At 40.9% G+C, this 27,794-nt stretch overlaps 1 protein-coding gene across 8 annotated transcripts in view; it reads left to right on the forward strand.

Moving 5' to 3' along the window:
* RBFOX1 (RNA binding fox-1 homolog 1) overlaps positions 1–27,794 on the forward strand; it is a 974,619-nt gene that overhangs the window by 325,209 nt on the left and 621,616 nt on the right. Inside the window, exon 1 of one of the 8 annotated variants that reach the window (XM_075317895.1) lies at positions 19,832–19,912. The exons of the other annotated variants lie outside the window; for them this stretch is intronic. The gene's annotated coding sequence lies outside the window, so the exon portion shown is untranslated. Of the gene's footprint in view, positions 1–19,831; positions 19,913–27,794 lie in introns of those variants that run through there. 8 annotated transcript variants of the gene reach the window in all.

Consider the following 27,794-nt stretch of genomic DNA (forward strand, 5'->3'; position numbering starts at 1 on the left):
AAGCCTGTGCCAGTAGCGCCAAGGATCATGGCAGCCTTCTTTGCTTGATGCATTCTCCTGCAATATGGGAAATGTCTGCTGGAATTTTTTTGTGATTCTTACAAATTGTTTGAATTCCGCAGGATCTGTACATTTTATCCCATTTCACTTGAATTAATCTCTACCTGTAACACAGTTCTACTGCTATAGGAGAGCCATTATGAGCCAACATATATTACAAAGTAATATTAATTTTTTGTTCTTTTGTTGTGTATGCTCATAGATTTTAGTCTACAGTGATGGAATATGTACATTTATACAACCAAACTGCTCACTTTGATAACACAACCCAAACGCATAGTGGACATAAAGTCTAAAAGGAAAACTGTCTTTGTTACCCATAGCAACCAATCATAAAGCAGTGTTCATTTTATCACAGCAGTTTACTTAATAAAATCTGTGCTCTGATTGGTTGCTATGAAAAACAAACACCATTTTTCTTTTAGTCACTTTAGATAATTGAGGCCCAATATATCTTATGTATCATTATTGGCCATTGAGATCAAGTCAAAACCTCATGAGTGGCAAAGATATCGACAAAAAAAACTATCTGCCATGGATTTCCAAAATAGAGCCCTTACACCTTTCTGATTTTGTTCCCAGTTCTTTATCGAGCTAGTCTTTTGTATAAGAGCTGATAAATTGTTTTAACATGATCATGGTTTTCCAGGCAGAAATTATTTATGACCTATCTTTAGAAAAAGTAATATACTGTATATAAGATTGGTGGGGTTGTACATGCTGTTCCCCCAGTAGTCAGCTGAAAACAACTCAGAACACCACCGGATGTAAAAAATAGGAGCTCTGTAGTAGCCTGTAGTGGCCATTGCACATTGAGCAGCTCTGTGTAACATGTTCACATCTGGTGGTCACAGGATGAGCGGTGTGGGTGCCACCGGATGGGTCATCAATAATTTGTATGGTTTGTGGCTTTTTTGGGGGAAGGGATCAGTATGCAGCTGTTCTAGCTATCTTTCTATGAAACGTTATCTATCTATTAAATCAAATCAAATAGGCTTTATTGGCAGGACCAAAATACAATTAGTGTTGCCAAAGCAAGAAAAAGAAGTGTGAAAGGGGAGTGGGTTAGGGTTGTGGGGCACAATTTAGGAAATGATGGCCCATTTGGGGGTCTTTAGTTCCTCTCAGCTTATGACATGTGGTGACATATTGGGCGGTGGTCTCCACCATTGATTCTTCTTCCCCCAGTAGGATGTATCTGTCTATTCATATCTATCAATCTATCTTTCTATAAAACTGTATCCATTTATCTATTTACATCTATCTATTTTTCTATCTATCCATCTATCTATCTTTCTATAAAACTTTATCCATCTATTTATTTACATTTATACCGTGTTTTTCCAAAAATAAGACCTCCCCCAAAAATAAGCCCTAGCAGGGATTTTCAGCATTTTCGGAGAAAGGCTTAAATATAAGCCCTCCGTCCTCCCCCGAAAATAAGCCCTAGTCCAGGATCAATAATGAAGTGTCCGTGCAGCTAAAAAAGATACAGATACTGCAGGACACTTCATTATACACAGCGGCACCTGGCAATCACATTCACGAGACACCAAGCAGAGGACCTGCAGTGATCACACACCCGCACACATCAGCTCTCACACACACACACACATCAGGAAAAAACTGTGGAGGAAGAAAGCGCAAAATAGGGTCTTATCTGGTGGACAAGAGATTAAAATGTAAAGAGACAGGTACTCACCTGTTTCCGTTGTGACAGGCACAACTCCTCTGCGAGCATTTAGGCAGAAAGTGCATATGGTGGTCAGCTGCAGCCCCGATGGGAAAGTAGATCACAAGATGTATGAGAAAAACGGGTTTGATGCTGCGCTAAAAACCACAACTCCAGGGGATTTGATGAAATCCTTTTCTTTATTTGCACGGGTCAACGCGTTTCGAAGGCACAGCCGCCTTCTTCATCAGGACAATATAAAGCAAAAAAGAACAGCATAACCTAGGTTATAAAGGTTATGCTGTTCTTTTTTGCTTTATATTGTCCTGATGAAGAAGGCGGCTGTGCCTTCGAAACGCGTTGACCCGTGCAAATAAAGAAAAGGATTTCATCAAATCCCCTGGAGTTGTGGTTTTTAGCGCAGCATCAAACCCGTTTTTCTCATACATCTTGTGACACACACACACACACACACACACACAATCAGATCTCACACGCACACCAGATCTCACACACAAACATCGGATTGCACACACAGTCAGATCGCACACATAATCAGATCGCACACACAAACATCGGCTCACACGCAAACAACAAATCACACACACACACACAAACCTCGGATCGTACACACATCGGATCGCATACACACTCACCTCATCCAGTGACACCGATCTCTTCTCGCCGGGAGAATCCTGAGAGGCAGTGCGGTGCAGCGCGATGAACAGGACCTGCAGCCGGACACGTGACTTGCTCTCATTCTCTGCTGCCGTAAGTGCTGGATATGATGTGATGTGATGTGTGTGTGTGTCTGCAATCGGCTGTGTGTGTGTGTCTGCGATCGGCTGTGTTTTTCTGAGATCAGCTGTGTGTGTCTGCGTTTGGATGTGTGTATCTGTGATCGGCTGTGTGTGCCTGCGATCGGATGTGTCTATCTGTGATGGCTGTGCGTGCCTGCAATCTGCTGTGTGTATCTGTGATCACCTGTGTGTGTCTGCGATCGGATGTGTGTATCTGTGATGGCTGTGTGTGATCTGCTGTGTATATCTGCAATCTGCTGTGTGTGTATCTATGATCGGCTGTGTGTATCTGTGATCTGCTGTGTGTGATCTGCTGTGTATATCTGTGATCTGCTGTGTGTCTGTGTGTGATCTGCTGTGTGTATCTGTGATCGGCTGTGTGTGTCTGCGATCGGATGTGTGTATCTGTGATGGCTGTGCGTGCCTGAGATCTGCTGTGTGTGATCTGCTATGTATATCTGCGATCTGCTGTGTGTGTATCTGTGATCGGCTGTGTGTATCTGTGATCGGCTGTGTGTGCCTGCGATCTGCTGTGTGTGATCTGCTGTGTATATCTGCGATCTGCTGTGTGTGTATCTGTGATCGGCTGTGTATATCTGCGATCTGCTGTGTGTGTATCTGTGATCGGCTGTGTGTATCTGTGATCTGCTGTGTGTGATCTGCTGTGTGTGTCTGGGATCTTCTGTGTGTGTCAGCGTGTCAGCTAGCAGCAGGGTAGGACGGCGTGCAGCACCGACCGGAGATCACAGGAGGACCTGGGAACCACGTGTTTCTCCAAGAATAAGACCTCCTCCAAAAATAAGCCCTAGCGCTTTTTTGGGGGGCAAAAAAAAATATAAGACAATGTCTTATTTTTGGAAAAACACGGAATCTCTATTTATATCTATTTATCTATCTCTCTGTCTGTCTGTCTGTCTATCCATCCATACATCCATCTATCTATCTTGGTCATCAATGTTTGCATTATTATGTTTGTATTTGATATGTATGTGAATGTTGGTTTGCAACATAATGACTTGTGTGGAAATGAGTAGATGTCAGAATGGCTAAAACATGGCTTTCATCTATTTTGAAGGTGTTTAACTATCAATTAAAATTAATTTAAAAATATCTAGAGCTCCCTATGTGTTTTCCAAAGTGAGGCATCCTTAGATCTTGATCAATAAGCGTGCGGGAAACTGACAGAATAAAGGACGTGTTGGAAGCACCTGACAATCACAGCAGGGAGATCTCATTAGAAACACAAAATAAAACTGATATAGAACTGGGAAATTTGACTTTTCCTAGGAAATCTGGCAGAAATCCAAATTTCAGAAAACACTAATAACTGGTTCGCCATTTGTTTAAACAAGGAGCTTTAGCTTATTTGTCTAAACAATTAAGGTAGACTGGGCCAGTGCTTTTCCCTGCTTCAGTTATTGACTTATGAAACCTTTTCAGGATGTCTTATTTACTCCTGTGTCATTAAGAGCACAAATATTGAATACATGTCTGCCTTCACTCTTATGGGGTTCATATATTTTCTATATACAATACTGACATATAATGGGTTAGATATTGTTTTTTTTATCACAATTCAATGTATTGTCTATTTTTGCCTATAGATAATGAATGATCATATATTTAATTTTATGAACCTGTTACAAAAAGCAATAATTATAAGAAGCACTCCATGTTCTATGCTATTTGAGTAATGCATGTTCGACCTCATCACTAACCATCATCACACTTCATCACTATTCACATCAGTTATGATAAACTTTGATACAATTAAAAATGATTAAAAAAATTGGTATAAATTGCTAAAGATGAGGACAACTATTTGCATTACTCTTTGGTACTCTTGACAGCCAGAAAAGGGCAGTGTAAACTTCATCGTCTGTCACTCATCTGAGTGCCTATTGCAATTACCAGGCTTCCTACAACATCATGAACATCATGACATCTCAACAAATCAGGAGGCCTTTTGTGATGTCATGACATCGCAGGGCATAGTAGTGGTAGTCAGGGCCGGCTCCAGGTTTGTGTGGGCCCTGGGCGAAAGAGTCTCAGTGGGCCCCATCCACACATAGACATGCACAGATACATACACATACAGGCACACGTTTACATACATATTTAAAGGGAAATTCACAAAAATGCATAAATAGACAAAAATCTATACACAGTCATATACACTGACATTCATAGATACACATCATACATGTACACAGACACATTAGAGAGATTTCTAATATTGGGAAGCCGGCAACAGCCTCATTCACCTCCCCACTAGTCTCCATTCAGCTCCTCCTGGGCATGTGTCTGTGCCACACTGATTGGTGGTCGTCACTAACAGACATGGCCGCACATAGAGAACACTAACACTGCTGTATATATGTCGCGGGCGGAGGGGACGCGCTCGCCACGCTCGGGTCCGGGGCTTCTGCTGCTGCTGCTCGGTGGCTCGAGCGGTGGGCCGGACCCGAGGACTCAAGCAGCGCTCCTCACCCGTGAGTTAAAAGGGATGGTTTGTTTGGGGAGAGAATTTGTGACGCCACCCACGGGACGTGGTGATGATGGCACCACCGCTGCTGGTGACGGGGATCCCGGGAGAGATGGTAGGGAGCAGCTAGGATTTGTCCCCTCCGTGGGTAGGGGATTGGTGATCCCGGGGCCCGGTGGTGTAACGGGGAGGCTGGATGGCTGGGGTGCAGGGTTGCAGGGACAGCGCGGAGCGGTGCCGGACGGCACTGGTGTACTCACTCAGACAATCAATGACAGAGTCTCTGGTAAACCAAAACGACCGGATGGACAGGTCCCGCAGCCAGCTGCAGTGTTGTTGTGCTCTCCCCGGATGGCTGATGGTGGCTGTCTTTCCCTGCACCTGTTAGAATGTTCTGAATCCTGTGGTTGCCCACCGGCAGTACGCTCCCCGGAGTATAGGTGCCGTAGGAGCCCGTTTTGCCTGCAGGCGCTGGCCCTTGGATCTCTAGCCTATGGCGGTGGCTGTATATCCTCACGGTGTGGACTGTTGCCTTCTATTGGGTCTTGGTTGTTGGGAAACCCCTGGGGTTCCTGTCACACTCGGATTTGACTATTGTCGGCGGCTCCAAGCCTGGTCGGGGTCCGATGGCCCTGCCTGTGTGTGCTGGCTTCACTTCGCTCCCCGGTCGGTACCGGCGGGCCACCGCCCAACCCCGGTCCTACGGTTCCGCGTTGATCCACCACTCCTGCAGACGGCCACCACCGTCTGCCAACCTTGCTGTCAGTGCCTGGGCCACGAACCCAGACACTCTCCACTTTACTCCTCTCACTTCAACCTCCTGAACTGTACTCTAAACTCTAACTGACTCCTTTTCCCGCCTCCAGGCCTGTGAACTCCTCGGTGGGTGGGACCAACCACTTGGCTCCGCTCCACCTGGTGTGGACATCAGACCCTGGAGGGAGGCAACAAGGGTTTTTGGTTTGGCTACTGTTACTGTCTGGGGTGGTGGGGGTGTGTGTGTGTGTTACCTGTGACGACCTGGCTAGTCCAGGGCACCACATATACATCACAAGAGAGGCTGGGGACATACACATTACTTGGGGGCATACATATTACTGAGGAAAGGGAAATACAGCAATGGGGGCCATACAGCTCCAGAGAGGGGTATACAGCTCTAAAGGGGGGCAGTGGCTCTGGGGTGGGGGGACAAACAGCTCTGAGGTGGGGAGGTGACATGCAGCTCTGGGGTTATACACAGCTTTGAGGGGGTATACAGCACTGGGTGGAGGTGACATACAACTCTGGGGCAGTATGCAGCCCCCATATTCCTCCATATAGTGTTATGAAGCCCCCCTAGTTCTCTATGCAACCCCCATATAACATTAAGCACCCCCATATAGCACAATCCAGACCCACATAGCATTAGGCACCCTCATGTAGTATACAGCCACCATACAGCACAATGCAGACCTAGATAGCATTAGGCACCCTCATGCCGTATACAGCCGCCATATAGCACAGTGCAGACCCACATAGCATTGGGCACCTTCATGTAGTATACAGCTGCCATATAGCACAGTGCTGACCAAGATAGCATTATGCACATTCAAGTAGTGTAAAGGCTGCATATAGCACAATGCAGACCCACATGGCATTAGGCACCCTCATGTGGTTTACAGCCGCCATATAGCACAATGCAGACCCAGATAGCATTAGGCACCCTCATGTAGTATACAGCCGCCATATAGCACAGTGTAAACCCAGATAGCATTAGACACCCTCATGTAGTATACAGCCCGTATATAGCACAGTGCAGACCCAGATAGCATTAGGCACCCTCATGTAGTATACAGCCGCCATAAAGCACAGTGCAGACCCAGATAGCATTAGGCACTTCCATGTAGTACACGGCACCTATATAGCACAGTGCTGACCCTGATAGCATTAGGCACCTTCATGTAGTATACAGCCCCAATATAGCACAGTACAGACCCTGATAGCATTAGGCACCTCCATGTAGTATACAGGCTGCATATAGCACAGTGCAGACCCAGATAGCATTAGGCACCCTCATGTAGTATACAGCCGCCATAAAGCACAGTGCAGACCCACATAGCATTAGGCACCTCCATGTAGTATAGATCCCCATATAGCACAGTACAGACCCAGATAGCATTAGGCATCTCCATGTAGTACACGGCACCTATATAGCACAGTGCAGACCCTGATAGCATTAGGCACCTCCATGTAGTATACAGGCTGCATATAGCACAGTGCAGACCCACATGGCATTAGGCAACTTCATGTAGTATACAGCACTTATATATCACAGTGCAGATCCTGATAGCATTAGGCACCTCCATGTAGTATACAGGCTACATATAGCATAGTGCAGACCCTGATAGCATTAGGCACCTTCATGTAGTACACAGCACCTATATAGCACAGTGCAGACCCAGATAGCATTTGGCATCCTCATGTAGTATACAGCAGCTATATAGCACAATGCAGATCCTGATAGCATTAGGCACCTCCATGTAGTATACAGGCTGCATTTAGCACAGTGCAGACCCAGATAGCATTAAGCACCTCCATGTAGTATACAGCACCTAGAGAGCACAGTGCAGACCCTGATAGCATTAGGCACCTCCATGTAGTACACAGCACCTATATCATTTAATGCACCTCCATGGTCGTCTGGCCACCACGATTACATAAATTCTCACTTTTCCTCATTTCCCCGCTGCTCCAGTCTCCTCGGTGCATTCACCGCTGTCGCTCTGACCAATCAGCAGGCGTGCAGTGATGACGTCACCGCGCTCAACTGCTGAGCTGTCAGAGGCTCAGAACGCCGACAGTGTCAGACATAGTGGGGAGAATGGTGAGAGAGGGAGCGCGCCGCTCCGTCTCTCATCATTGCTTTCAATTGTATCGGCAACTGCGGTGCTGATATAATTGAAAGTGCGATCCTCGGCGGGGGGGAAGCCAGTGACAGCGCGGGCACCGGGCCCCCCTGCCACCGTGAGTGGGCACCCCGGCAGCCCAGGGCCCCGGCATTTGACCGGGTTTGTCGGGTGCTGACGCCGGGCCTGGTGGTATTGACAATAGGCTTTCAGAGATCAGGATTCAGGAATTTGAATGGTTGAGGAGGTTCACAGGAACCAGGTCTGGACCTATGAAGTACTCAAGTAGACGCTGGACCAGTGTAGCACTAATCTTTTTGTACATCTAAAATTGCTATTCCAGACAGTGTCACAATTTTGTTTACAGATAGTCACATTTAAAAAATAAATAAATAAAACATATGAAAAATATTGACAAAAAAAAACATACACTGACAAGCAAAAGGGTAACAATGTTTTGAACTTTTGAATTTCAGGCTGCATATCTCACCATCCACTACAGCTTTGAGTGTGAGACCACCATCATTTTACAGACAATTTTCTTGGCTATCTTATACATATATTTAATTTGCAATTATTTATCATATAATTAGTTATGCAGATTTTTGTCATGTCACTGCATTATTACTGGTTTTCTCTTAATCAAAATTTTTACTTTAAATATTTTTAATCCTTTGGGTCCTGTTTTTGATCAGATTCAAGCATGTCTCTGCTGAAATCTAATCTCAGGTCTCTTCTACCTATTCCCAATGTTGGTGTATACTAGTAATTTCACTTGGGTATGTATACAACGTTTTCGTCAACAGTACCCACAAGTGTTTGATTGGGTTGAGGTTGGGGAGTGTGGGGGCCATTTCAGCACCTTTACTTGATTGTCTTTCAATCATTTGTTTGCCAATCTTGACATATGCTTCGGGTAGTTGTCTTGGTGGACACTTTGTCATCCTTTTCATACCAATAGTATTTAAGTGTATGAAGTAGCTTGTCATCTTAGGTACTCAAATATAGCTCAGCATTGAGACCACCATCGATCCTGGTCAAGTATCAAAAGCCTTTGGCTGTGAAATAACCCCATATTATCAGGCTTCCTCCACCGAACTTGATAGTTTCTTCACTTTTATTAGTCCCTTTTTCCCTTTTTTCCTCAAGACCCATTTGCACCCATCAGAGCCTAGTCTATTGACTTAGTCTCCAAATCACCTGTTTTCACTCATCTACTGTTCACTTTTCATACTTCTTTGCAAACCAGTGCCGATTCTTCTTATGATGATATTGATGTCGAGGCTTCTTCACCTTTTTCGGGTCACCATTTAAGACTTGTGTAATGAGCATCCCATGGTGCTTGCATGTACATCCGTAAACTCACTATTATGAAGCATATGATCCACCTCCACTGCAGTGTTTTTCGAGCCAGAACTAATAGACCTTGTGATGAGCTGACTTGTTGACTCCAATGTTTTATTTGAACGTACACCTCTTGGGTTTTGAATGAATGAATGAATGGACTTCATTTCATATAGTAATTTGTAGTTTACAGGAAGAAACAATTTTTTCAAACACGAGGAGCAAAACAGTAACAATGTAATGACATAACTAGAATCTGCATAACTAATCATATACTAAATAGTTTCAAGCCAAATTTATGTTAAAGATAGTCAAGATGATTGTATCTAAAATTACAGTAAGTATCACGCTCAAAGATGTAGTGGGTGATGAGATATGGAGCCTGAAAGTCAAAAGTTCAAAACATTGTTACCCTTTTCCTTGTCACTCATTTGAATATATTTGATGTCCCAGAATTTTATTTAAAATAATATTTTCCAGTTTAGGAAAGACTCAAAACTTTATTCATCAAGCCTCACAAAACACATACGCAAATTCTAGGGTTCCCATATCAAGGTTAAAACGGAATGTGTCATTGTTTATTGTTAAGACAATTTAGTCCCTTTGTATTTTAGGTTGCCATCTGCTCCATAAAAACTGCTGCCCAGGTTAATTTACATATGCTGGTTTTGTGAGATGTTTTTGCTGTGATTTTTGAAAAATTAGTGTAAATAACCATCATGAACTTTCCATGCACATTACGGGTTAGAGGTGTTTTATTACTTAAAGAGAACCTCTCACCAGTTTTTCAAGTTCTAAACTAAAATTAGCAACTTAAAAAGTGCCTGTGCTGCATTCTAAAAAGGTGCATGTTATCCATTGAGTTGCCCTATAAACCCCACAAATATCTTCGGAAAATCTACCGGCTATATGGTAATCCTTAGATCAGATCCGATGGGCATCCTTGGTTGTGGCTCCTGTCCCTGCTCTCTGAGCTTATCACCTTCCTCTGTTGATGATTAACGTGGATGACACCTTCTGCACCATCAATGGTGCCGGAAAAAATCTCACGTCTGTGTAGAGACATTGACTGCTTCACTCTGCCCTACTGTGGGCAGTCTGGAATACATAGGTTCTTATGCATGAATCAGTGAAGTCTCTGTGCAGGTACGTGGATGACGCAGGAGACGTTATCCACATTGCCGGATAAAGTCTTGCACCTGCGCAGAGACTTTGCTGGTTCACGCATGTGCAACTATGTATTCAGGTCTGTCCGCAGTAGGGCAGAGTGAAGTGTACCTACACAAGCCAGCAATGTCTCTGTACAGGCACAAGATTTAGCATGATATGTCAACCATTAGCCGACGGTGATCAGCACAGAGAGAAGGGACAGGAACCGCAACCCATCAGACCGGACCAAGGTTTACCATACAGCATGGGAGGTTTTCAAAAGGTATTTGTGGGGTGTACAGGGCGAGTCAGGTTGATAACATGCACCTTTATAGAATGAAGTACAAGTGGTGCTTAATGTGCTAGTTTTAGTTTAGAACTCAAAAAACTGGTGACAGCTTCCCTTTAACTCTTCTGAGCTGAAACTGTTCTATTCCATGTTGCATGATTAAGATATAGTGATATACTGCATATCTGCCTAACAATAGCTAATGTGATGCCTACAGCAGCTGGACACTGCAAGGTACAGTGTTGTGGCCACCAGACCGTATTCCCCTGTTTCCAGTTACAGGGATGTGTACACAGGCAATGTGCTGGCACTAGCTCTCTTCTGCCCTGTCTATTGTAATCTTCTGCTAGTGTAATACACACTTGACTTAAGCGTGCTTTACACGCTGCGACACCGCCAGCGATAGCTAGCGATGTCGTGCGCGATAGCACCCACCCCCGTTGTTCGTGTAACATTTGGTGATCGCAGCCATAGCAAACATTATCACTACGGCAGCGTCACACGTACATACCTTTTCAGCCACGTTGCTGTGACCACCGAACAATCCCTCCTTCAGGGGGGAGGTGCGTTCGGCGTCACAGCGACATTACTGCGGCATCACTAAGCGGCTGCCCAATAGCAGAGGAGGGGAGGAGATGAGCGGCCAGAGCATGCTGCCCACCTCCTTCCTTCCTCATTGCCAGTAGACGGCAGGTAAGGAGATGTTCGTCGTTCCTGCGGTGTCACACGTAGTGATACGTGGTGCCGCAGGAACGACGAACAACCTCGCTACTGACCAGACAATGATTTTTGGTAAATGAACGACGTGTTACAGACCAACGATTTTTAACCCTTTTGTGATCGTTTAAGGTCGCTCCTAGGTGACACACGCTGCGATGTCGCTAACGACGCCGGATGTGTGTCACAAACACCATGACCCCGATGATATATCGTTAGCGATGTCGTAGCATGTAAATGGCCCTTTAGTCCTGACACTACTAACATTTATAGGGCTTAACAGGCTATATTGCAATGCAATAATACTGGCACTTACACTAACCAAGTTCCAAATGTAAATACTGGCTGTGGCTGCAAATTACCACCTTAGAAGCACCTATAGCTATCCCACATGCTAGATAGTAGAAAAAATATGAATTGTAAATATCCATCCTCTAACATAGAGTATCTTGAAAGCTGGTAGAGACTGTGGGCAGTGTAATAGCTGGCAGCCTCCCACTAGTACTTACAAGTTGATTGGGTGAAGCAGGGGTGATAAGTGAAAATAATCACAAATGAGTCTGTCTTGCTGAATATACTTTATTCTGATTCTTGTAATAGCAGCATAACTACTGTTTTGCTTAATCCTGCTATTCAGTTCTTTGGAATTGATGCATAGTCTTAGGATAGGCTATCAGTATTAAATTTTGAGGGCCCAACTCACAAAATCTTTCCATTGATCCAGCGGCAGACACAGAAAAAAGAGAGCCCCTGTGCAAAAACATTATATGAGCCCTTTGCTATCTAAAATCTCATCATAATGCACAATCCCACATGCTTTGGAGGTGGAAATGGGCCTCCTTACCACTTGGGCCATTGTGCAGCTTCACAGGATGCACCAATGATATGTCTGTCCCTGCATTGAATTGTTTAAAGGGTCTGATGTGCTGATTCGCTGCCATTCATTAATTTTGTACTAGGTATAGCACTATTCTTTTAAAGTGCATTGACTCTTAAAGATTATAGCAAACGAGTGTTCCTAGGAATCCTGATGCCAAGAAAAATGGCAACCAATTCAATATTTAACAGATTCAATCCGTATCTTGAACCATGGTCTACCCGCTATAAACCTACCATTGGTAAAATATTTACCACGGGACAGTCAGTGTAAATGGACTCTTTGTAGAGGCTTTGTGTAGCATTACAGTTCTCTATAGATTCATCCTACTCAAATGAATAGGATTGGACCGCAACCATGGGCTCAACATCGGCTAACACTGTGAAGTTGATTGACAAGGCTACAGGGAGTCATACCCTTTCAGAGCTAATATTGATGACATGTTCTAAAAATACACCATCAAATAATAAAAATAATCATGCTAATATTCTATTTTAATAAGGAGACTATAAATGATTAAATGAACAAAAACTTAATTGTTAAATAGACTTTGACCCACCACTTAGGTCTTTTACATTACCATCCTCTGGCTGATTGGGGTCTCAGCCACAAATACCCCATTAGAGACAAACTTGAAGCCATTTCTAACAATCAATAAAAACATTCCATCTATCTTGAGAAATGTTCTTTGGATTCACCATTTTTCTATATTGAAAGTGGCAGCCTGAACATAAAGTCTACACCCATCAGTGAGGGCGCCATTTTTTAACTTGGTTTCATTGATAAGTTCTTCGGTTTGCTTGTGCTCCACTACTGTGGTCATACATTTATATGTTTAGCCTTATCCAGAAATCACTTTACACTTCAGTTCTTTAAAGGTATGAGTGTAATACTTTAGATAATGTGGTCATTTATTTAAATGCTGCTGCTTGACTTATTGGAAAATCAATAGAAAAAGTAATTAATTCTATTAATATTAAAGTAATAGATTTATACGGGATATAATGGTTTAGTATATAATATTGTCAGTATTAATGTTTTTCCTTGGTTTCCAATTAGCAGATCCTTGAAAACTTGCCTGTATTATCTTCCCCTATTTTAGTGTCAAATGATTGCTGTCAGGGCTTTTTGCTTAGGGTACCTTCACACTTAGCGATGCAGCAGCGATCCGACCAGCGATCTGACCTGGTCAGGATCGCTGCTGCATCGCTACATGGTCGCTGGTGAGCTGTCAAACAGGCAGATCTCACCAGCGACCAGTGAACAGCCCCCAGCCAGCAGCGACGTGCAAGCGACGCTGCGCTTGCACGGAGCTGCCGTCTGGAAGCTGCGGACACTGGTAACTAAGGTAAACATCGGGTATGGTTACCTGATGTTTACATTAGTTACCAGCGCACAGCTGTGTGTGCAGGGAGCAGGGAGCCGCGCACACTGAGCGCTGGCTCCTTGCTCTCCTACCATAGCTACAGTACACATCGGGTTAATTAACCCAATGTGTAATGCAGCTACATGTGCAGAGAGCAGGGAGCCGCGCACACTGCTTAGCGCTGGCTCCTTGCTCTCCTAGCTGCTGTACACATCGGGTTAATTAACCCGATGTGTACAGCAGCTACATGTGCAGAGAGCCGGAGCCGGCAGCACAGGCAGCGTGAGAGCTGCAGAGGCTGGTAACTAAGGTAAATATCGGGTAACCACCTTGGTTACCCGATGTTTATCTTGGATACAGCTTACCGCAGCTGTCAGACGCCGGCTCCTGCTCCCTGCTCGCTTCATTTGTCGCTCTCTTGCTGTCACACACAGCGATCTGTGTGTCACAGCAGGAGAGCGGCTTTGAAGAAAACGAACCAGGGCTGTGTGTAACGAGCAGCGATCTCGCAGCAGGGGCCAGATCGCTGCTCAGTGTCACACACAGCGAGATCGCTAATGATGTCACTGCTGCGTCACAAAAAGCGTGACTCAGCAGCGATCTCGGCAGCGAGCTCGCTGTGTGTGAAGCACCCCTAAGTTTTATGGTCTGTTATCTTCTAGAATACCTAAAGAATAAATACAAATGTCTGACACTTGTGGTTACATAGCCATAATCCAATGTCCATATACAAATACCAATTACACATGCTCAAAGAGCCACATAAAATACTAGTTTGAACATAGATAAGAAATCTATGAAATAGACATTTTCTAGATTTTTTTTAAAAACATGGCCAATAGATATTTGCAAATGTGTAGATCAGTTGTATTCTAATGCTATACCATTTAAACTGCTGATTCCAATGTTTTAATTTTTTTTTAACTTTTACATACATCTTATATCCATAAGGAGAATAGGCAGTAAAGAAAATAATTTGTAATAAACTCTAAATAATAAGGAACAAAACAACAGCAATAATCTGAATGGTTAACTTGCGCATTAAAGTATTTATTTTCCACCTTACTGTGCTAGAAATGATGAAATGAACTCTTGACCAATCCTTCTGGGATTGTTGTTCCAATTATTTCCCTGCATAAGTAATTTTATTGTTATGATTTTCAATTCTAATCATATTAAATATCTTAATCTATCACGTCATCAGAATTGATTTAGCTGTCGGAGCAATCCTGTTGTTTAACAATTATTCTTTTTCTCATCCTACTGAGTTTCTTGATAGTTGACAACAGTCACAGGGAGCACATATCCTTTCTGCTTGATTGAAAAGGATACAGTATATCTTGTTCTCCATGCAGGGTCATGCTGATTCAGCCTTGCAGTGCTTTGTACATGGGGAGAAGAGGATTACTTATCAAAGTGTTCCAGCTGCAAAACTGGGATAATACATAAGCAAACACAGGGGGGATTCATTAAATTCCGTTAAGGGTTAACATGGCTGTTCAGTCTGCAACTTTGATTCAGGTCATTGGTCCAGAGTCAATAGAAAATCTTAAGCTCTAGCAAACCTAAACTCCTCTCCATGCAGTTTAGTGCCCATTAGTGGATCTTTTGTCAATATGAGCGACAGCTGAAAAGTTTAGTTTAACCCTAGATCTTAATAATGACTCAACCCTTATTCTAAGAACCTGCTGATCTGTATGTAGGAAAACAGCTGGGCAAAGCCATTCATTCTAGGGCAATCAAAACTATTGCTTCTGAGAACCTTTCCGCCAGCTGGGAAGCCATTTATAGATCATTTTCCCCCAGAAATTAGGAGGCAAGTAGGGAGTATACACATGTAAGTGCACCTGTGTACATGCAAAAAATGGGTCATCAAGAGCGGAGAGAATTTTTTCGCTGGCATATATAGAGATAACCAAGATCATATTCAATCCCTTACGTTATTAAGATAAATATTTTCAATATGACACTTTTTCAACATTTTTTATCACGTAGAGACATATTGCTTTGTTACTAAGATAAATAGAGATTTCGGTGCTATTAAAACTGTTAAAAACATCATCTAAAACTGTGTTGCAGATTTTGATACACTTGAAGTTTTACAGGTGAAACACATGATATGGGTTTGGAAATATGTAACCCCTTCACAATCTTGGATGCACTGGTACCTCATGTATCATGCCGAGCCTGCATCTTTACCTGCACTTTGGACAAAAAGTGCCTTTATCCAATGCTGGTGGATCAGAGATCCACCTCCACCTGTTAAATACTTAAATTCCTCTGTCAATCTATGACAGTTGGACTTAACACAAGCAAATGTGGATCGCGCCATTCCCCACTCCCATTGGCAACCCTGTAACGTGATCATTTGGCGTTGATGGGCTGTCATGCCAAACGGGGGGTCAACTGATGACCCTTGTCACTATTATGACAAGCTTCCCATGAACACTGGCTGTGAGCTGCCATTCATGTGAAGTCAGTAATTCTGCTGCACAGAGCGGTGCTGATTCTGATGATGATGATGCCCTGCTCAGTACAGCATAAATTCAAAAGTTAAAATCCCCCCTTTCACCCCATTGAAACCATTGAAAAAAAACACGTCTTTGTTATCGCCACAGTCAGAAAAACCCGATCTATCAAAATATAAAGTACATCAATAAAATCAATAAAGAATGTAATGAGAAAAAAAATCTCAAACAAAACATTGTATCCACACCAAAATGGTATAAAAAACTTCAGGTTAAGGGTACAAAAAAATAAGCCCTTACACAACCCCAGATCCTGAAAAAGGAGACCGTTACTGGTCTTAGAAAAGGGCACCAAAAGCATCATTTTTTTTTAACAAATTTCAGAATTTTTTTCCCCTCCTAAATAAAATATATATACATGTTTGGTATCTACGGACTCATACTGACCTGGGAAATGATATTGCCAGGTCAGTTTTACCATATAGTTAAATATGGTAAACATGGGAAATAAAAAAACCCAAAACATTGTGAAATTGAACTTTTTTTGAAATTTCACTGCACTTGGATTTTTTTTCCATTTTCCAGTACACTATGCGGCAGAATGAATGGTATCATTCAAAAGTGAAACTTGTCCCTCAAGAAAACAAGCCCTGATAAGGCTATATTAATGAAAAAATGAAAAGTCATTGGTCTTGGAAGAAGGAGAGGAGAAAACAAAAGTACAAAAATGGTAAATTGCCATGGTGGGAAGGGGTTAAACAGTACCATCATTTTAATTTGATTTCATAAATCAATAGTACACTTGAAAATAAGCAACTTTGTAATATATCATAGCAGAGAAATTTGCTTTGTTACCCTCCTGGATAGATCATATTAATTTTCATGGGTAAAATCTGTATTCAATAAAGAGAGATTTCCCCATTACTGAGATAGGAAAAGACAGTTGGTGCTTATAGGATTCTATAGAGAGGGGAGGAGCTAGAGGCCGACAGGTTCCCCTGAGCTGGTTATGAGAACCAGCTGTCATCTCCTCCCCCAGTAATGGGAAAATATTCACTGAAGGCAGATTTTACTTGTTAATTGAGAATTGTGAGAATGAATGATCAGTCCAGAAAAAAGAAGTGGATTTCTCTACTAATAAACTTTGCAGATCTTCTTATTTTCATGTGTACTATTGTTTTATGAAAATAAAATGAAGACTCTGCTCTTTAAGTATCAGTAGAGAAAAAAAGTATTCAGCTCACCCATGTAAGGTCCTCCAGTCTGCGGTTGATGCACGTAGTCCTGCGGACAGGCAGGTCCAGCTTCAGAGTAAACGGTAATAGAAAATGAGTGGGACTCAGCACCAATATGGATGAATAAAAATCTTCATGCTTTATTTGAAAAGTTTAAAAATAAAGAAAAGGGTCACAAATCATCCAAAATCGCCATGCGACTTGCCGTGCGGCTTGACGCGTTTCGGACACAAAAGGGGAATTTAAAAACAGTCCTTAATCATAAGCCATGTAGGATGGGAGGCAAGAGATATATATAGCACCTTAAGAAGCAATGAAATACAAGAACAAGATGGAAAACAGGAAGGGAGTCCACCCGAAAACATGCAAATTAGTAAGAGGGTTGGTATATCATTGGATTCTCTTAACCCCATATGCGTATGTATATCTACTGGGGAATTCAATGAAAAACAATTCTTAGATTACAAAAAGACCTCAAAATAAGGTCAATGCAAGCATACATGTGTTTATGTGCACCATTCCACCCACCCATATATTTCGTATAGCAATTATTTCACTAAGGAAACAAAAAGATTATTTCATTGGTCTATGAAAAGATGTTCATGCAGATATTATAATAAGTGGATATATCTTATATAGATGGTATGTGTACACATGCATATAAATGCATGTGCTCTGTGGGTGCAGGGCAAAGAAAAAGATAGATAGAAATAGAAATACATGTATGTGGACTAGATATTATATCGTCTCCAGTATAGGATTTTATATATTATAGACATATGAAAAAAAAAAAAAAAAAAAATATATAATATTTTTATTTTAGTCTTTATTTTTATTTCTATATTTTGTATGTGTAGCTATATGAGCTCTATGTACACATGTGTGCAGTGTGTACACATGTGTACGATGGAAGAAACTTATAAACCATAGGATATCCAGGAATTCGGTTATGAGAATTATTAATGAGATTTATATCCTACTCTGAGATATGAGTAATTCTCCAATAAATTCATATTATCCTTTTGTGTTAATATTCATATCTTCTGATTGTTTCCTCAGTATATATCTATCACACAAAATATTCATATGGCCATTGATATTGGAGGTGAGGTAGAATAAAAAAAAAAAAAACCTTTGTGTCCGAAACGCGTCAAGCCGCACGGCAAGTCGCATGGCGATTTTGGATGATTTGTGACCCTTTTCTTTATTTTTAAACTTTTCAAATAAAGCATGAAGATTTTTATTCATCCATATTTGTGCTGAGTCCCACTCATTTTCTATTACTCTTTAAGTATCAGCATGCCATATATTAGCTTGCCATCCAAAATGGTGAAATGGAAATGAACTCTGAATGCTACATTTTGGTCAGGTCCACTGAGAATATGGCTTAAATATTTATGATACATGCAGTTCAAACACAAATAGAAGCACTGCCAAAAAGCGCTACCGGGTTAACCCTTTTTAGCATAGCCATATTTGTATTGTATATTTTATCGTATAATTATCCAACGTATTAAATACAGGGAAACAGCCAAGCACGAGATTTGTGATACCCATAAAGCACAGACATCATAATTTGCCTTTCCTTGATTTTGGTTCTGTTTATGGCAGTCTGTCGCGCTGCTGATTTGTCTACAGCCAGCAAACATACTATTTCCAATAAATCATACAGGCCGTGTTATAAAAAATGCACCATAAAGTGAAAAAAAAAACATTTATTCAAATCCCAGCTGTAGTCAACTGTCCACCCTCCCTCCCCTTCCTCTGCATGTCAGGGTATCATACTGACAAAATTGTCTTTACTATCAGCAGCCTGTTAGGTTGCTTTCACAGGCAAAGCCCTATTGTCTTAGATTTTCTTTCATATCATGTAGGTGTCTATGCCATGCCACCCACACAGTAAAGCAAGTGAGCTGTGAAATATATTCATTGTTAGAGTACAGGGGAAATGGAGGCAAGCAATCGGCAGTAATAATGTACGACAGCAATGGGAGGCTGGCAACATTACCTGCATTATTTCGGTTGCCTTTTTCATTATAGGTTTGGGAAATAGGCAGCAATTCGATTATGGTATGATTTGGGATGGAATTGCTTGCCGTTCACTGACCCTGTCACAGGGGTATCAAATAGGAAATCAGCTCAAATAAAGTTTATAGTGCATTAACTGGACAAAAGCATTGCCTAGCCCGAGAGCAGGGTTTTTCATCTTCCAGGGTTTTGTAACTGCTTCACAGATATACAGTATTTGTACCTTTAGGCAAAAAACGAAGGATTGGCTGTGATGTATAGGAATGAGCACAGTCCGCCAATGATGTCTGCTCCCCTCCCCTACCCATGTGCAAATCTCAGCTCCTCTCGAGCTTGTGAGAAGCAGCATGATTAATAACACTGAGAGAACCTGCCTGTTGGATTATTAATTTCCCATCCCTCTTTCTTTCTCTTGCGCCTTCCACTGATGCTTTTTTTAATGCTTTTTGTCTTCCTTTTTTTGCATGGAGCTACCTAGTAGCCACTAGCACTGTCTCGTGGCTAGCCAACCTCGCAAGAGGCACACTTCACAGTGGGGTGAGTTTGTATATTTAATGTAAGCAATTTCAGCCATAAAGACCGTCAGAAAGGGGAAGCGTTAAATGCTTGATCACAGTTGCCGTCGCCTTCACGTGCTGTAACAACTGTTAAGAATGACCTACAAAGCAGGTGGAATAGAACTGCATTGGCAGGCTGACAATATCCTACTCAGCTGCAATGAGTCCAGTACATTGCTGGTAGAACAGAATGAAAAATGTTGCCATTTCAGCGAGTTTCATATGTCCCCTTTGAAGTCTTTATTTCAATGAGGGGGGACAAATTGAAAGGCACTGGGACTTTGTGGTGAGTAATTGCACAAGCTGTGATTGTTGTTGCAGTTCAGCCTCATTATATTAGAAGCAGTTGTGTCTGCATCAAGGTTACAATTACATATACATAACTCCTCGTGTTTGTTTATGGCTGTGGAAGAAGGAAATCTGCATACACTTGACTAGTCAATGGCGCTGATTTAATTCTCCTAGTCCGAGGACTGTGTTTGTTTTTTGATGTGTCGGACAATTTATATGCCATGGGTTTTTTTCTCTTATCAGTCCATTGTGATTGGCTGACCAGGTCATGTGTCCAGCTATATAAAAAGCGATTCCAGATTGGCGTGCTATAGGCAAAGTAACGTAATAGGTGTGTCTACAAACTTCACTGGAACAATTGGTGCAACATCATTATTGGAGCAGCTATACTTTGGATGCTCTCATGTTTTAAAGGATTGTACTGTATTTAAGAGCACAAATATATAAATGCATTGCATAGACATATACACAATGAACATTCAGCATATGTGATATATGGTACAGGTAGCCTGTCTGCTGGCATTATTTATCTTTGACACTTGCTTATTATCTTATATTTTGCAGTTTATATTATAATATTGTTCAATCTGTGCCCAAAGTAGATCTTGGCATTAGGACATCTTATCTGTCCAATAAATATATTAGTGCAATATAAAATATATTAATGCAATATAACCAATGAAGGGCCCAATGAAGACTTTTCATTGGCTACACGACTCCTTAAATGAACACAAGGGATGTCTGGCGAGATGGGTCTATGTTGCAGCCCAAAACCATGCAGGCATGATTTTCAATTAGATCATTAAAAATTGATTGCCAATTAATTGCTAATTGTGATTTTGTAGGTTTGCCAAGTGACAAATTGTAATAAACTATTAAAGAGCTAATAATTTTTAATAATCTATTGGAAACAAAACTGTGGCTTGCATGGATGCACAAGTTTGGCCTCTCCATGCGTTAGTAGCCTAAATAGCACCACTGGGTCCACCAACTGCTTGTCATTGGCCATTAGCAGTGAGAGATGCGGGATAATGCACACGGCCTGTCTTACCGCTCCCTCACTATGATGCTCTTTAGGCGCTAATAATAAGGTTATACACTATTATTCTTAGAACTTCTGGTAAAGACAAAAGCTATATACAGATATAGTGGGATAACCATTAAGGTGTTCATTGGGATTGTGATTAGAAAGCAAAAATAACCAAACAAGTTTGGTGCTTTAATTTATTATATATGTGTTATCTACCTGGGTGCTGATCAAATAATTTACTTTTAATATAGGTATAGTATTATATGTATCTTATGAATAAAATAGGATCTTTGAATTAACCACAAGAAAACAAAAACGCCCCAAATCCCATTCCCCATAGCTGGAGTTCCCAAAATTGTGCTGAAATTTTAATATCACATACTAGTAAAGTTTGATCCTAGTCCCCATATTTGGGGTTGTAAATGGAATATATGTATTGCTGTCTAGGGACACAATCCCTTGTTCTCATTTACAGAAGCCCACATGGCCAAGCTGCACGTAAACAAACACCCCTCCTCCCCCATAGGCCCTGTGATCAGCATTGGACACATTGGACACATTGGACACATTGGACACATTTCAGCTATTATTAAATTAAAGCACTAGTGTTATTTATATTTATTTATGCATTTTTATGAGTTTAATTCTTTTTTGCTATGTTAAAAAGTTAATTTTATATACACAGGAAAATATACACACACATACATGTCTATACACACATATATACAGCACATACACACACACTTTCATAAAAACATAAATATATACATCTATTCATTCATATGTAAATATCTATATACATACACATACTTTCATAAATACATATTTATACAGTACTTTAGCACACATACAGTATACACAGCACACACACACACACACACACACACACATACTTTCATAAAAATACATACAGTTTATACAGCACACACACACATACATACACACATACATTCAAAGATGCATATTTATATAGTACATGAGCACACATACAGTATATACAACACATACATACTTTCATAAAAACATATTTATACAGTACACAAGCACACAAACAGTAAATACAGCACACATACATACACAGACACATTCAAAAATACACAGTATATACAGAACACACATACATACATTCAAAAACACATTTATAGAGTACATGAACAGGAGTACACATACAGAAAATACAACACACACATACATACGCACATATATTCAAAAATACATATTTATACAGTACATAAACATACAGTACATACAGTATATACAGCAAAGATTCATACACACATACATTCAAAGATACATATTTATACAGTACATAAACATACAGTATATACAGAACACATACATACACACATACATTCAAAGATACATATTCATACAGTACATAAGCACACATACAGTATATACAACACACACATTCAAAAATACATATTTATACAGTATATAAACACACATACAGTATATACAACATACACATATACATACACAACACTTCTTTACATAAAAATATAGGATGCCTAAAATTACACATAAACTCATACTACATGCTGTAGATCCTCATACATATACATAATATCATGCAGACATACATAGACACACTTTATAAATAGCCAGATACACATACAGTACATAAACACACATATAAGCAATTTCACAAAAACATGTCTATCTATCTATCTATCTATCTATCCATCCATCCATCCATCCATCCATCCATCCATCCATCCATTTATCTATCTATCTATCTATCTATCTAAATATATACACACATATACATAACTTGCATACAGTATATACACATATATTCCTATATGCACTTTCATAACCCCATTCATACATAAATAAACTAATAGATACCTATATCTAGTATATAAACATACAATCACAAATATACATACACGTTTTCATAAAAACACACTTATATACACACATATATTTCTACATAAAGGGACATACATATTCATACACCCACATTCATGCACTTAAATATGCATCTTTACAGTAATTAATTACAGACAGATATGCATAAAGACATGCATATACAGTACATATATACCTTTACACTTACATACACATACATACATGCATTTATATATACACATACACAACTCCATGATTTTCAATTTCAGAAGCGGTTAGGTAGCATAGTAACCTGAGTGACAGGACAATTTGTGGCCACTGTCTCTATTTGGATGAGGAGACCCAGGTTTTTACAAGGTAAATACTGCTTTCCCATAGAATGCTTTACTATACTTAGCCTATCAAGCTGTTGATCCATTAATAACACTACAGATCATTTATGCCTGTTTCCTCCTGTAGCTGTGTTTTCACAGTTGTTTTTCCCACTTCTCCTGGCAATCTCACTTCAGCTAATATACAATTAATGTTTATTAAAAGCAGTTTTGCTATCAGGGATAATACAGGAGCTTTTCAACTTTAATTGCTGAGAAGGATATTTTTGGCAATAGCTGAAGAACAATTATTTTCACAGGAGCAAACAAGCTTGTCGGTGGCTTTTGTTCTCCTTATCTAGATAAATAAATAAGTTATTAAGAAATAATAGAAATTGAGCGGTAATTGTTATCATGTATGTCTCCATCCAAACCACAGCAGTTTGTAGCAAGATTTTATTGGCTATGGTATTCGGAAGAGTTAACACCGCAAGCAACTTGAACAGCTTGTATTAGATTATGACTGCAAAGAAGATAGAAATGTAATTTGGGCCTGACACAGTTAATGCAGCAGAAGCAAAGACAAGTTTTTTTTCTCTCCTAGTCTGAATCATAAGTAGGAGTAGAGAAGTAACACTGGTGATATGGCTGTTGGCTGTCATTGATTTAGCACATATTGGCTCACCCCCCTCCCACCACCCCCTCCGCTTGTGTTTTATTTCTTTTTTTTTTCTCTGACTTGATTGGTTTCTGCATATTAGAGCAAAATATTTAACCAATTTGATGCCAAATCTATGGAAGATATAAATATTTGATTTTCGCAAGTAAAGACATTTAACAACAAATCGAGTATATAGGGTTTCTTCTTAGGAAAGTCAGCACGTACACTACAAGGAAACATGCCAAAGAACTTATGAATAATGAATACTAATATGTCTATTATAGAAGAGTTAAAATTTTCTGATTTCTTGGCCTTAAAATGCATATGAAGCTATTTATGCAGAAATACTAAAGAACAAATAATGTAAATGGAAAATAGGCTGGATGGGGAAGGTGTAGTGGAGACGTGGAATACCTCAGCTGTTGTACGAGCAGCTGTTTGATCTTTCTGTTTTTTAATGAGTCTCTGACTCTGAAGGTTTTGAGGACAGAAGGGTTGATCAAAAGCATAATACATGGCATTATCATAAGACTGCATAAAGGCGCATCTGCAGTCATTTTCCTCCATGAGCCAAAAGAGAAAACATAGGAAATGCAGGAACTCCACTAATATAGATATACCAGGAATATTTCTCGGTATCTCCTTGTTTACAGTAAAAACAGAGGCAGCCATTTTCTGGCGTGAAGCATATTGATTCCCCTGGCAAAGCATCTAATCCCTGGTAAAAAGCTATAATTGTGCTCAGTCAACCAGCTTCAGAAATGGTGGCAATGTGCCACCATACATACATATATGTGAAGCTGTCATACCCCACCACTGAGCTACACGTAGCTTTATATGCTGTATTTGAAGGATTCAATGTATTATTACACTTCAAAAAATAATTCTTGCTATTCTTTTACAACTCTGTAACAACTATGGCTTTCCATTTTTTTTAATGTGTGTCTAGTGAATGGGGCAGAAAAGTGGGCAGGGCATTCGCAAATTTCAAAATTAGTGGCCATTTTTGGAGCGCTTTGTGAGTTTTCATGAATGGATTGGGCAGGACCTAAAAGTGTCTTGTTAGGCTAGGTTCACATTTCCGTTGATTTTCGTCAGTCACATGCGTTGCTTGACGCTTGTGACTGATGCATTGTACAACGGATGACAAGAATACAATTCATTGTTGGACTCCGTTGTAAAAGAGAGAACGATCAGCTGATCGTTCACAGCAGCCGGCCGGCTTTTGAGAGCAAACAGATGATCTCCCGGCGGCCGGCTAATGAGAGCGATCAGCTGATCGCTCACAGGAGCCGGCCGCCAGGTGATCAGCTGATTGCTCACAGGAGCCGGCTGCCGGGTGATCAGCTGATCGCTCAGAGGAGCCGGCCGCCGGGTGATCAGCTGATCGCCCACAGGAGCCGGCTGCCGGGTGATCAGCTGATCGCTCACAGCAGCCGGCCGCCGAGAATGTGTGCTGGGGGCGGAGTGCGGGGTGGGTGGAGCTGAGTAAGCCCATGGCGCTGAGGATGTCATTGCCAGTGACTGCATGGCTGGGGACAGGAGAGTGTGAGTGTGTGTGTGCGCATACGCGCGCACATGCAGAGTGCGGGAGGGGGCGAGACCAAGAAGTGTCGGGCTCCCTGCACACGTAGCCAGGGTAAATATCGGGTAACTAAGCAAAGCACTTTGTTTGGTTACTCGATATTTACCTTGGTTACGTGTGCAGGAAGCCAGAGAGAGCATGCACAGCGAAATCCTTTGGATTGCGTTGCTCAAAAAACGTTACAAGCTGTGTTCCTCCCGCCCGGCGGTCAGTCGTTCCACGACTGATCAGTCGGGCGGAGGATGCAACACAGCATCATCAGTCACAATCCGCCGCTCAAGTCTATGGGAACAACGGAATCCGCCAAATGGATTCCGTTGTTTACCAGAGCCGCGGATTGTGACTGATAGAAATTGACGGAAATGTAAACCTAGCCTTAAATGGGTAAAAAATAATTAACATTTTTTTACTGTTCTCTCCTAAGAAAGAGTTTAAAGTTTACATGCCATAAACCCATTAACAATTTATATGAAAAATCACTCTTAGAACATCATATATTGTTAAGAAAAGTATGGATGATAAGTTAAAGCATTCCTGGACTATTTCCCTACAGAAGCACATGTAAATAAATTGACATACCTTCCTCCAAATTAGAAGACAAAATAAGAGTCAATAAAGTATTAAGTACCGAGTCCTCAGCAATCATTGGTGCATTCTGTATCCAGCCATGGAACCAGCCTTGTCACTAAGTCCTAACATCACTATTTGAAAAAAAACTAATCCTAACTTGATCCTATTACAATTCATCATTATTGAAGAGGTTGCCAAGTTGTATTTGTGAGCACTTACAGTAGATGGAGAATGATTTGCCCTGCAAACGGATTAATCGCATTGCTGCATATACGTTATATGGCAATATACTCAGAACTACAGAACAGGAGATGGACTTAGGTATTCTTGTTAAAAGTAAGCTGAGCAGCAGAGCACAATGTCAGGCAGCAGCAGCAAAAGCAAACAAGATTTTAGGGTGTATGAAAAGAGAGCTAAAACACGTGACTCCAGTGTCTACATGTCTATAAATCCTGTGTAAGGCCACATCTAGAATTTGGGATCCAGTTTTTGGGCTCCACATTTTAAAAAAAGATATTTGGAACTTATTGTCAATTCACAGGTGTCAACTAGATCATTACAAGGAATGACTTGTCTATCATTGACGACAGGTTAAAAAAGTTGGATTTTTTTATTCTTAGAATAAAGACACCTCTGATTAGATCTGATTTATATGAGTAAATACATGTGTGGTCAATACAAAGGACTGTATTTTTCCTTCCAAAGACCTTTCCATGGAGCATGGGGTATTTATTACATGGGGAAGAAAGGCAATTCTGGCAACTACATTCAAAAGGGTTCTTAACAGTTAAAGCAATCAGATTATACGTAGAATGCCCTTCAACAAGAGGAAGTAATGGCAGATATTATTTCCACATTTTAAAAAAGGACTGTATGCATTTCTCTCAAAAAAATTCACACGTGGGTTATACATAATGTAGCAACTGATAATGTGAAATGTGAAATTGATCTAGAAAGGTTGAACTTGATAGACGTTTCAACATATTAAAATAATGTATGTATACAAATGGGACTAATAATGACATTACTGTACACTAAAAGAGAGTTTTGCCACCTCATAAATGTAAGCATATCAACATGGTGGAACACCTGCTCCATAGCAGAGATTGACAAATGTAATTGAGTTGCAGTACCTATAGATATATGGTATGGCACATTTAAGGAAAAATCCAAAGGATTAACTCCTGAACATTACCAAGTACTGTGGCCTCTTGGTTCTAGAAACTAATACTAGATTTTGTAGTTCTAACTAGTGATGAACGGACCCCGAACACTGAATTCTCAGAGAATTACATGTATTGTTTGGTTTAGGCCACCTGGATAAGAATAAATAAAGGAAGCAAAATGAAGAATAAAGTAGGACAATTATACTTACTGAGTCTCACAAAGCCGTCACACTGTTTCCAGGTCCACTCATTAATCCTTATGAATATGCACTGCTTCCCCCGCCCAATCTCTGTGACAGCATCTGTAATTGTCTGCAGTCAGACTGCTGGCATGCCGGCATCTCTGACTGGTTGCCCTTCACAATAGCTGTCTGGGTCCTCGGAGTCAAGTGTA

Source organism: Anomaloglossus baeobatrachus, chromosome 7, assembly GCF_048569485.1.
Source record: "Anomaloglossus baeobatrachus isolate aAnoBae1 chromosome 7, aAnoBae1.hap1, whole genome shotgun sequence".
NCBI classification, from domain to species: domain Eukaryota; kingdom Metazoa; phylum Chordata; class Amphibia; order Anura; family Aromobatidae; genus Anomaloglossus; species Anomaloglossus baeobatrachus.